The sequence below is a fragment of the Chroicocephalus ridibundus genome, chromosome 16 (genome assembly GCF_963924245.1).
Source record: "Chroicocephalus ridibundus chromosome 16, bChrRid1.1, whole genome shotgun sequence".
Lineage (NCBI taxonomy): Eukaryota > Metazoa > Chordata > Aves > Charadriiformes > Laridae > Chroicocephalus > Chroicocephalus ridibundus.
Window position 1 is genome coordinate 7,780,062 of NC_086299.1, and position 12,522 is coordinate 7,792,583.

Genomic DNA, 12,522 nt, shown 5'->3' on the forward strand with positions numbered 1-12,522 from the left:
ATATCTTCTGCCTTGGGGGGGGTTCAAGGCTTCTTTTGAGATGCTCAGTATTGATTAGGAGGTGAAACGTGGTGCTCCTTATCTGCCTGGCTGCTGAGCTTTGGGAGCTTCCTTTGGGACCTCGACCCTTGAAACAAACGTTTCACCCAAAAAATGTTAGGAAGGGACGGACAGAGAACTTAGGGATGCCTGGGGTGCTGAGCCCCACTGGGAGATGCTGGAGTTGTTTGAAGGGCAGGGACAGCCCTCGGATGGTGCCCAGAGGCACAGCTGGATCTCTGCTCCTGGGGTTGCTGGTCCGGTGGCAACTGCCTCATCCACGAAGTCAGATGTCCTGTCAGAGGGACGTGAAGTTTGCGCTGGCTAACGTGGGATTCGGGCAGTGGGAGAGCATGGAGCCCTCCACGCTGCGGTAGCCAGATCAGCCGAGGTCACCGGGAGCCAGATGCTGTCGCCATCTGATGTCTGTCTTAAGGGGGCTCAAAACTAAGTGACCTCATCTCGCTCTGTTCAGGTGAAATAAATTCAACCCACAGCCTGGTTTGCTCTCTCAGCAGCCACTGGGAAATACCCCAAGGACCGGAGCAGCGTCCTGAGAGGTGTTTCTGCTGCAAAGAGCAGCAGCAGATTGTCTGAGATTGAGTCTGTGGCAGTTCCTTTTCCTTTTCCTTTTCCGTTTCCCTTTTCCCCTTTTCTTTTTCCTTCCTTTTGTTCGCGATAAACACTCTGACAGCCAGACAATCCCCAGCTGCTGTCCCTGCTAGACGAACATCTGTGTTGCACTCTTTGCTGATGACGTCTGCCCTGGGATGCCGGATGCAAAAATAACCCACCCACCCACCCCCCTCCCAAATCTGGTTTGCATTTCCCAAATTTTATCAGGCACGGATGCTCTGAGGTTTATGAAGACTCCTCTCTCAATGGCAGAGAGCCATTAGAGGCTTTTGGGCTGCAACGGTCATTTACCAGAGCTGGGGGGGTCCTGTGGTGCTCATTCCAGGCTGGTCAATCTATATGGTTTGCGGCTCCTGTGCCTTTCCCAACTGGAGGGTGTGGGAACAAGGAGTTCTCCCCCCCCAGTGTTGATCCAAGACGTTGCTCAACAGCAACGGGAGGACCACCGTTACTGCAGCAGGGCTCAGCTCCTCACTCCCTGACCCTCCGTATCCCGTCTCTGGCTGTGGCTGGTATCGACGAGGCCTCCGAGGTGTCTCGGCAGAGCAGTACATGACCTGCTCGTCAGGGCAGGAGTTAACGCGGGCGATGAGCTTGGCCCTTTGGGCTCTGTGGTCTCCAGGCCCGTGTTTGGACCCTGCAATCACATCCTTGCGACACCCCACGCCCCTGCTCTCCGAGGCTACGCATACGGATGTTCCCAAGGTCCCCGGGGACACCACGCGCCCCGTCAGCCATGCCCTGCCCATTGCAATAACTTGGCTCACGGGGTGGAGGGGAGTGGCAGGCACAAAAAGGTTAATTTTCCGAGAGGACCATGAAGGCGGGGTGCTCAGACAAGCCGGGCCGGCTCTGTCCTTGTGCTAGAGATTTGCTCCAGCAGGCATGCAACTAGAAAGAAGTGATTCAGCTGCTGACCTGCGAGGCAACCCCGTGGGGCTCGACAGGTTTTGTTGGAGAGGAGGACATGCTCCTGCCTGTGAGCTTCCAGCCCCGATCTCGCCGAGGTGCAGGTGAGAAGTGGCAAACCCTGGCTGACCCAGCTGGGAAGGGAATGGGCTCCGCAAAGAGCTCTCTCAGGAGCTGTGCCCTTTCTGGGGAGACCCAACAGATCCCCATGGCTGAACCCAGGGCAGCTTCAAGGAGTTTGGCTGGTGGCTTCCACAGCCAGAGGCCACTTGGGGAGGCAGAACCCATTTTCCCAGTTAGGGTTCAATGAAGGGTGAGAGCTGCCAACTGCCAGCACTATTCCAAGCCATCCCATTGTGGCTCCTTGTAGGTGCAGCTCCACAACCATCCTGCATCTCCCCAGGGAAGTGGCGGATTCCCCATCATTGGACACTTTTAAGATTCAGCCATCTTTTCCAGACCGTGCTTTTGCCAAGAAAGGTTGGACCAGATGATCCTCGAGACCCCATCCAGCCTGGGATTCTATGATTCTATGGGGCTGGACAGAAAAGACAAGAGGAGGTACAATAATTGCATGTGGATAAGGACTCTCTTCAGGATTGGCACTGCCGCACGTGGCAAGGATGATGAAGAGGTGCTGGCCACCCTACCTGGAGTACGCAAGAGTGTGTGGGCACACAGGTAGCATTACTGAACAGAAAGGTGGTTCTCTTCTACCTCAAACCAGGACAGGAGTGCAGGGCAGAGCCACAGGACTGGGGAGGTCCTGGCTGGGTGCCTCCTGCTGGGAACGCTTCTCTCCACCAGAAATGCATTAAGAAGAAATTGCGTTTGGCTAAGCAGTCGTGCCTCCGATCGATGAGATGAAATTCGATAAGGAAACAGCAGGAATGTGCTCAGCACATGCAAAAACCCATCTTCAGATCTTGCCTTGTGGGGGAAAAAAAAGGGCAGGAGGGATGGGGCCGTGAATACCAGCCTTCCTGGAAGGCTTTACTTGCTGATGTCTGCCCAGGGCACCCCGGGGGAGTTTTCAAGGCGGTTGCGTCTCAGGGCTAACATGCAGGCAGGCCAGCGGAAGGGCATCAGAGGCTGGTTGGTGTCAGCGGAGGTCCCGAGGGAGGCATTGCCCCCTGTATACGGCTAAAAAAGAACCAATTTCCCAGCAAACCTGCTCCTGACTGTGAGTCAGCCACTTGCTATCCAAACCGGAGCGCTCTCAGACCTCTTGGCTCACCCCGGAGCAGTGCCGTTTTTACGTGGGAGTACCTGAGAGGCGAATTCCACCTGGAGGGGGTCTGCGCTTTCATCGACTCTCGTGAGACCCCACCTGGAGTGCTGCATCCAGTTCTGGAGCCCCTACTACAAGAGAGATACGGAGGTGCTGGAACGTGTCCAGAGGAGGGCCACAAGGATGATCAGAGGGCTGGAACACATCTCCTAGGAGGACAGACTGAGAGAGTTGGGGTTGTTCAGTCTGGAGAAAAGAAGGATCCGAGGACACCTTATAGTGGCCTACCAGTATCTTAAGGGGGCCTACAAGAAAGCTGGGGAGGGACTTGTTAGGATGTCGGGTAATGGTAGGACTAGAGGGAATGGATTAAAACTAGAGATGGGGTGATTCAGGTTGGACGTTAGGAAGAAGTTCTTCACCCTGAGGGTGGTGAGACACTGGAACAGGTTGCCCAGGGAGGTGGTGGAAGCCCCATCCCTGGAAGTTTTTAAGGCCAGGCTGGATGGGGCTCTGAGCAACCTGATCTAGTGGGAGGTGTCCCTGCCCATGGCAGGGGAGTTGGAACCAGTTGATCTTTAGGGTCCCTTCCAACCCTGACAATTCTATGATTCTATGATTTCTGCATGTTTCTCTCCCTGCTGAACAAGCAAACCCCGGCTGGAGGCAGGCAAAGGGCAGCCATCCCCAGGACAAACATCCAGCCTTTTCGCCAAAGAGCAGCACCGCGTGTAGAAAGGGCACAAAATAAGAGCTGAGACCCTCCGAGACTCTCCAGAGGGCTGAGAACGTGTCGTGGAGCTGCTCTGCCTTCACTCGGTGATAAATGTCACCCCGGGACATGCGCGACGTCCCTGCCTTCACTGCACGAACAGAGACAGGGAGGTGGCTGTTTGATCCCCTGGCGCCTGCGCCGCGGCTTGAAATATGGGCTCGTGTCAGCATCCATTTCGAAACGTCTCTGTCAGGCAGGCACGCTCCCCTCGGATGCGCGGCGGTGGCAGGCAGCGCACCAACGACTTGACGATAAATAAAATCTGCTCATTTACCGAAACGGGGGCAATCCGCGCTGAAACACGCTGCGGGACGCGTGCCCTCCTCCCGGCGCGCCCGGTGAGTCACTGCAGCTCCCTGAAGCATCAAGATCTGGAAAGCACCCAAGGCAACAATCAACCAAATCGGGTCTCGGCGCGATAACGCTGCATTATCAGGCTCCATCCAGCTGCTGAGTCAGCCCTCTCCGCCCTCCCAGCCTGGCAGGCGACCAGGGACCGGGCTGCTGCCGGAGCGATAGGGGACCGGGGCCCCTTCCTGCCCCCCGCAGCATCCTCAGATGCTGATAATCCCCCCCGCCTCCCCTGGCTGCTCTGCAAACCCACACAGATGGGCAGGCAGTGCCAGCGCCGAGGGTGACGTGGGGGACCCGCGGGGTTAATTTGCAGATGCGCCGGCACACGCGTGCAGCTTTCCACGGGCTGCGGATACATCCATGGCTTCGGCCGTCGGCTGGTGGCTGCTGGCGGTGGCGCTGAGCCCAATCCCCATCCAAGCGCCCGGCCCTTCCGTCCCCCGGCTGCCGGGATCCATCAGGGACAGGAGATGGGTTGTCCTAGTTTGAGCGACGCAGGAATAATTCATTCCTAATGCCCGGGAAACCTGCACTTTTAGAAGACTCTACTGTCCGAATTGGGGAAAATATTTACTTTCTAGCCGACTATCCTATGTGGACTTCAAGGTGTCGATGTTTTCAAGTTAACCAGGTGCGGGGACGAGGAGGAGCGAGACCCAGGCACTTGACCCAAGCTGCCAACAGGGTTATTTCAGACCATGAACGGCACATTCCATAGAAATTAGAAAGTTTGCTGAGGAGTTCTCTCTCTTTATATGATGGCTGTGACCCTGAGAACTCCTTGCCCCGGTGCCGGAGCCCTGAGCCCTTCCCTTCCTCCCGCAGTGTCCCACATGGGCTGTCCCTGCGGGGAGTGCACGGCTTCTGCTGGGGGAATGGGCTGGGTGTGATCCCCGTGTATTTTATACTGGTATCAAAGCCCCATCCAACCTGGCCTTGAAGGGCGCCTACAGGAAAGCTGGGGAGGGACTTTTTACAAGGGCGCGTAGCGATAGGACGAGGGGTTATGGCTTCAAGCCGGAAAGGGGGAGATTTAGATGAGATCTCAGGAAAAAATTTTTCACTGTGAGGGTGGTGAGCCCCTGGCCCAGGTTGCCCAGAGAAGCTGTGGCTGCCCCATCCCTGGAGGGGTTCAAGGCCAGGTTGGACGGGGCTTGGAGCAACCTGGGCTGGTGGGAGGTGTCCCTGCCCAGGGCAGGGGGTGGCACTGGGTGGGCTTTAGGGTCCCTTCCCACCCAAACCATTCCATGATTCTACGATTCTATGAACACCTCCAGGGATGGGGCTGGGGGGAGCTCAGGGTGATGACGATGCAGGTGGGAGCGCTCTGGAAACCTGCCGGAGTGTCTCATTTCTTTGCAACATTTGGTGTCTCCATCTCGCGTTGCTGCATTGTGTGTATTACAGTATAGCATCAGTGACGTGCTGCTGTGTTCCCATGTCCTAGAGTTTCAAAATTTCTCTTTGACTATAATTTAGGGACTGTGACCAATGGTGGTTTGGAACTAAAACAGGTCTGGAAAAGGCAGACTTTTTTTTTTTGTAGAGCACAAAACTTAGCTTTGCAGCTCCATTTACTTCCTACTCAGCTTTCAAACCTCCACAGGTTCTTCCCCACCAAGCTTCGCTTTGAGTCTCACTTTTAAATCTGTCACATTTCACTTGGTTTAACAATGAAATGAGAGACAGACCTGAGCAAGCAAACCCCGGACCAGAACGTTCAGCATCTTTGCAGCTGGATCCATTAACTCGGGACCAGAGGGTGGAAATTCCCAGCACGTTCGGTGCATATGAGCCACACACTTCAAAAAAAAAGAGAGAAAAAAAAAAGTCCCTGCTAAAGAAGCCAGTGGGAAAAGCACACAGGATGGTGAGCGGAGCCGGGGACTTAGTGCGGCTCATTCCAGGGGATCCCAGCCAGCACCTGCACATCATTCATCTTCTTTTATTGCCCTCTCTCAGCTTCTTGCTGTATTTTAATGCAAAGCCTGATACCCCCTTTGGAAAGAGACATTTTCCAGGCCTTCCCGCGTGCTTGGGAACGCTGCTGGGCCCGTGTTCTGGCCAAATAAATAGGCAGAACACAAATTTGGGACCAGGGATGTGATGAAAGGATTTTCACCATCCAGAAGCCTTGCTTCCCTCAGACTGGCCCCAGCAAAGTCTGGGCCGCGAGGTCGTGATCTGGAAATTCACGTTCGCATCTGTGGTTCCATTCAACCCCGGAGTAACACCGGAGTCTAGGTCTAAAATTCAGAGTTTCCTCCCTTTTCCAGCAGGTTTTCATCCTTCCAGGCTCCGTCCTGAGCTGGAGGGAGGTGGCACCTGCCCATGCGGTGACAGCCTGCCCCAAAATCTCTTTTCCCATTGCCCAGTGTGGCCATGCTGGGATCCAGTGTCCGGCACCGTGGGTAGGTAGTGGTCTAAAAGCCCTGCGGCATTGCGCCGTGCGGTGCTAGACCCGCTGGTGGGGGGGTGGAAGGATGGGGATGAGGAGCTGGGACATGGAAGCCGGTGCTAAGCCTGGTCCCCATCCCTCGCTCCGGTCCCTGGCTCCGGCGCCGCTGGCCCTGCAGCAGCAGGTGTGGCGCGACATGTTCGCTCTCAGGGCTAATCCCTTGTCCCTATTTTCCTCTCAGCATGGGAAAGCAAATCGCTACTTTAATCTCATTTTCCAGCTCCCACTCCCTGGGTGGGGGGGCGCCCAGGTGAGAATGCCCTGGCCCCCGTCCTCTGTTTATTTTAAACCCTGACCCCATGGAGGGCGTTTTCCCACCAGAAAGCCGGGGAGGTGCGCACCAGGGAGCATGGAGCCCACCAGAGAAGGGGGAAGAGCAGCCCAGGGTCCTCTGGCCATGTCCCCTGCATCTGCGACGTGGCTTTTTTCCTCACTGGCGTAGACTTCTGGGTGCTAAACACAGACTTCCCCGCGTCACCGCACCCCTCACGCTCTCCTCCCCCAGCAGAGCAGGGACCCCAAGCCCAGCTGCAAGGAGGGAGAAGGATGGTGGGGCTCAGCCTGATGCCAGCTTTGCCCCAGATCTCCCCCTCCCAGCAGTGCTCCGGACCCTCAGGGAACCACCGGTGACCCCAGAGCATCTCCCTCCGTGCTGGTCCCCGGGAGGTCCCCGGTCCCCAGATCTCCCCCTCCCGGCAACGCTCCAGACCCCCAGGGAACCACTGGTGACCCCAGAGCATCTCCCTCCGTGCTGGTCCCCAGGAGGTCCCCGGTCCCCAGATCTCCCCCTCCCGGCAACGCTCCAGACCCCCAGGGAACCACTGGTGACCCCAGAGCATCTCCCTCCGTGCTGGTCCCCTGGAGGTCCCCGGTCCCCAGATCTCCCCCTCCCGGCAACGCTCCAGACCCGCAGGGAACCACTGGTGACCCCAGAGCATCTCCCTCCGTGCTGGTCCCTGGGAGGTCCCCGGTCCCCAGATCTTTCCCTTCCGGCAACGCTCCAGACCCCCAGGGAACCACTGGTGACCCCAGAGCATCTCCCTCCGTGCTGGTCCCCGGGAGGTCCCTGGTCCCCAGATCTTTCCCTTCCGGCAACGCTCCAGACCCCCCGTCCCAGGTAACCCCTGGTGACCCCAGAGCATCTCCCTCCCCGCTGGTCCCCAGGAGGTCCCCGGTGGCCTCCCCTCCGGCTCCCACCCCTGCCTGCAGCTCTGGGTTTGCAGCTACTTAGCAGGCGGCAGCTTCAGACACATTTTGTGGCCACACGCAGAGACAATAATCACTTGTCGTCTGGTCTCGGCGTTGCCAGCGGCCTGGCTGGGCGGCGGAGGCAGCAGGGATGGCGTCTCCGTGGGTGGACGGCATTCCTTGCCCCATTTCTGGCCCTCTCCCACCCGCAGGACCCCCCGTGCCGGGCATTGGGATCAGGACGCCTGGCTTGGGGGTGGCAACGGGTTAAAGAGGAGCCGGGATTTTCCCACTCCGCAGCGGCCCCGCAGAGCCCCACATGGTTTCGCCAGAGGCTGAAACGTGACTGGAGCTGGGTTGTGGTAAGTGGGTGGGATGAGAGTTTCACGACCTGGTTCCAGCAGAGGCGTGGGCAGCATCGCTAGAATGATTAATGCCGGCGGGGGGTGGTGGCGGGGAGGCGGGAGGCAGAGAGAGACCGAGCAATGTGCCGATAAGGGAGGGCTGACAGAGACGAACGACAATAACAGAAAGGACCCGCTTGTCAGTCACCGAGAGAAACTCCCCCCCGCCACCACCCCCAGGAAATGATAAATTGTGCGTGCCACCTGCTTCCACCTCTGTTGACTCAAACCATGGGATACCTGGGAGGCCAGCGCTCCCGCTCCGTGAGATTTCCAGCGTTATTTATCGGAGCTCGTAATTCAGATGAGGAAATGGAAAATATCATGCGCCTCTCATCCCAGCTGCCTCCCAGCCTCCTTGCTGCTCCCCTCCCTCCCGGCTCCTGGCAGCTGAGAGGTGAAGCGCGCAAGAATCCAGATGATCTCTAAAAACCTTGCTTCCTGGGGCTCTGGAGAGCCGGGTCCTTGCAAATTCACTCTGCAGCTGCCAGTGAGGGGGTGGAGGGCAGCTGTGGGGAAGGGGAAGGGTGAGGTGCGAAGAGGAGCTTCAGAGCCAGCAGCTCAGGGATACTCAGCGCTGGCACTTGCGCTTCTGCTGCCTGCGTTGGTCCACCCTTACAGGATCTGGCAGCAGAATTAAGTGGCATATTAGCAATAAGTGGTCCTGCCCTTCTTATTACTGTTTACGGCTAGATAGCATCAGCTATAAACTGCTTCCAGCCCAAACAGGCAGGGAATCTCGGTGCGAGAGGAGCTCAGGTTCCCTCTGGGGCTTTATGGGCAGCGGAGCGTCACGCAGCATGTGAGCGGGCCCATCCCAGCTGGCCTACGAGCTCCTCTCCGTCCCATTGCTGCCTGTGTTTGGAACGTTAAGGAGAATATAAGCGACTTCTGAAGATCCCCCCATGTGAAACAGCAGCACCAGCTCCCGCCAGGTTGGTGTCCTGGGGCTCTGCCTCTGCAGGCAGGGGGAAAGGCAGGGCTGCCACCCTCCTCCGGGCCGTGCTGGTGGCTCTCCCCGCTCACCTGATAATGCAGGTGCGTGTGATTGCAGGGCAGAGCTCCCAGCAAAGGGATGAGCCGCGCAGAGGGCGACTGGGAGCCAAAGGCCGGGAGCAGCCGCTGGGATGGGGAGCCGGGGGAAGCCCCGTCTGTCTCCGGGCTCTGCTGTGAGAGAGCTGCCGGGGAGGGGGATGCAGGCTGAGGACAAGTGGACTCGGCTGAGCTTTGGGATGGGGAAGCCGCCCCTTCCTCAGCCTCTTCCCAGCCCCCGGAGTGAAGTTCATCGGCATGCCGCATTCTGCCCCCCGGGGCGGGGATTCCTCCCCCCCGCCCCACACCGGGAACCGGGGCCTCTCTCCGGGGGGTGCAGCCGGCGAATAATCCTCGGGGAAGCAAGAGCATCCCGGGAATGCGCGGAGGGAGCGGGTGAAGCCGAGGGCTCCCGGCGCGGCCGGGCTGCGAGTGCCCCCGCGCGGCGCCGGGGATGGAGCCGGGAGCGGCGGCGGGGACAAACCCGGGGAGAGGAGCCCCCTCGGGGGTGGAAGGGTCACTGTCGTGGTTTCGGCTGGGATGGGGCTGACTTCGGTGCTGTGTTTGGGGTGGGAACAGTGGGACAGCGCGCTGGTGGCTGTGGTGGTTGCCGAGCTCTCAAGGGCTGTTCTGCTCCTCACACCGCCCCCCCCAGCGATGGGCTGGGGGGCACAGGGAGCTCAGAGGGGACACGGCCGGGACAGCTGACCCCACCTTACCAAGGGGATATTCCATGCCATATGGGGTCGATATATAGGGCTGGGGAAGAAGAGGGAAGGGGGGATGGACATTCGGAGTGATGGCATTTGTCTTCCCAAGTCACCGTTACACGTGACGGAGCCCTGCTTCCCTGGAGGTGGCCTGCCCATGGGAAGCAGGGAATGCATTCCTTGTTCTGCTTTGCTTTGCTTTACCTATTAAACTGTCTTTATCTCAATCCATGAGGTTTTTTTTCTCACTTTTACCCTTCAGATTCTACCCTTCAGATCCCAGCTGGGGGGAGCGAGCGAGCGGCTGCGTGGTCCTAGTTGCTGGCTGGGGTTAAACCATGACAGTCACACAGATGGGACAGTTCTCCCGGTCCCCAGCACCGCTGGGCTCTGCACCTCCCAGGCGAGGAGGGAGACCCACTGCTGCTGCCTGCTGGACCCAGTGCTGCTGGTGTGGGACCGCAGGGCAGGTAACTCGGCGCATCCATGCTATATATTCCACTACGTATCCCGCTTGCAACTGTTTGATGGGTTTTTAACATCTGGGCTATAATTTTTTTTTTTCCGCTTTGTTCTGCTGGGTTAGGAGGAGAGTTGCTGGAAAAAACGCTTGTCAAAATCATTCAGATGGCCCTTAGAGGGGGGGAACCAGGTTTTGCCAAATTTAAAAAAAAAAAAAAAAAGTATTGCTGGCTTTTCTCTGTTGGCCTGTCGCAAGACATTCCAACTTTACACCGGGACAGGGGAGAGGATGGAGAAAGAACCCGGTATCAGAGATATGGCTTTTGCCATCCCTGTGAAGATCCAACCTAATTTAGACAATGCTAAAGCTTTGTGTATATATATATATATATATGTCAGAGTTAGGTTGATGGTTGGACTAGATGATCTGAAAGGTCCCTTCCAACCTGGGCAATTCTATGATTCTATATGTATGTATATATATATGTAATTTAATTCCACGGCTGTAGAGTTGAGATTTTGCAGGATTTCAGTAACTAAAAAGCCTGCCAATTGAAGCAGCACTATGCACATCCCACCCCGAGTTAAATAGGACTTTCCTGGCAACGCAGGTGCGTGTGATTGCAGGGCAGAGCTCCCAGCAAAGGGATGAGCCACGCAGAGGGCGACTGGGAGCCAAAGGCCGGGAGCAGCCGCTGGGATGGGGAGCCGGGGGAAGCCCCGTCTGTCTCCGGGCTCTGCTGTGAGAGAGCTGCCGGGGGGGGATGCAGGCTGAGGACAAATGGGCTCGGCTGAGCTTTGGGATGGGGAAGCCACCCCTTCCTCAGCCTCTTCCCAGCGCCCGGAGCAGCAGCCAAGGCTTCCCAGTGAAGTTTAGTGTCATGCCCATTCTGCAGGGTGCTAGGGGAGGTGGGCAACGCTCCTTGTTCAAGCCCACTGCCCTCCTCCCTGCTCGGCATCTCGGCCCTGGGATGGGTAAATTCGGGATGCTCGCCTCCAAAGAGTGGGGCAAGGGCAAAGTCTGGAAGCCTGAGCTGCTGCCCCTGAGGCTGGCGGCTGGGGAAGGGGCTGCTCCCCTTCCCCTCGCACCAAGCTTGAGCCCGAGGGTCTGCCACGCTGTGCGCTGGCTAAAAGGCTGGCGGCATGGCCAGTGGTACAGTCCAGGAGGGTAATGGGTATTGGATTGCTCCCTTAGGTCTGTTCTTGAACCTAATCCTCATTAGACTGAAACCCATTTCAATTAAGACAGGCTGGGCTACGCCTTTGTCTTTCTTTTAATTGGACCGTTCCTGCTGCTAAATGGGCAGCTTAAGCATCCCAAAGACCCTGAGAAAAGCCCGGCATGTCCCCTAATGGGGTTTGAAAGTGGAGAAATAACAGCATAATCAGTCTCTTCCTCTTTGTGTCAGCCCTTGATTCACACCGCCTGCCCCCCTCCCCTTCACACCCTTTCACCGAGCGGCTGCTGACAGATGGGAACAGGACAGCCACCTCAATGGGGTTTGTCGGGGGCTTTCATGGGCCCTGTTGCCATTCTCTGTCCTCCTCCTTCGTCTGCTCTTGGCCTTTGTGCCAAGACTGGGAACAAGCTGGGAAAGCTGAGCCCGTCCTGTAAATACCTGCCACTGCTGGATCAGCTTAGGGCTTAAGGGACAAGACGGGGAACACTTGGCACAGCTCTTTTATCCCTCCCTCTGCTCGCCTTACTTTCCCTCCTCCATCCTCTCTTGTTCTTTTTTTTTTTTTTTTTTTTTTTTAGTATTTATGTATCCCGTTTTTCTCTCTCGTGCTCTTCATATCTCTATTTTCCCTGCACCTTTTTTCTCCAGTGGCCTTCCGTTGTCTCCCTCCGCCCTGTTCTCCTCCCAGCGAGCCCTTTGGTGGCCATCTTCGGTCGGCTTTTGGCTCGCCCAGACCTCTCCTCCCAGGCCCTTGGGGGGAGCTTGCAGGGGACGCGTGACCTGCTTCAGGGGACCTGAAATTAAGGTAACTGAGCCCCTGCGTCTGCCTGCCCTGATGCCCCTCGTGCTTTTCTACCCCAGCGTCCATGTGTTTGGAGCAAGCGGCTGGAGAAGCGCACGCCTCTGCGCATACCGCTGGCTTCTCACTGGGCAAACTGGTCTGAGCTGAGCTTTGCCCTCTCGTGGGGTCTGATGGGCTCGGCCAAGCCCAGGCTCAGGGCTGTGTGTCCCCCCCCCGCAGTTTAAGACCCGGGAACCCTGTTTAAGCACCTGGGCAGGTCTGCTCAGGTCTGGGCAGGCTTGTCTACCTGCCCGGTACCCGGGCAAGCGCTGATTCCCAGCGGCTGGGACGTTGTGTTCCCT

The 12,522-nt window shown here is 57.5% G+C and overlaps 1 long non-coding RNA gene across 1 annotated transcript; it reads left to right on the forward strand.

The window, feature by feature from the left end:
- Positions 1-8,731: 8,731 nt before the first annotated feature.
- LOC134524243 (uncharacterized) lies at positions 8,732-12,278 on the forward strand. Its single transcript, XR_010073520.1, has 3 exons — positions 8,732-8,929; positions 9,999-10,206; positions 12,028-12,278. It is a non-coding gene; the product is annotated as an uncharacterized LOC134524243 (long non-coding RNA).
- Positions 12,279-12,522: the final 244 nt, after the last annotated feature.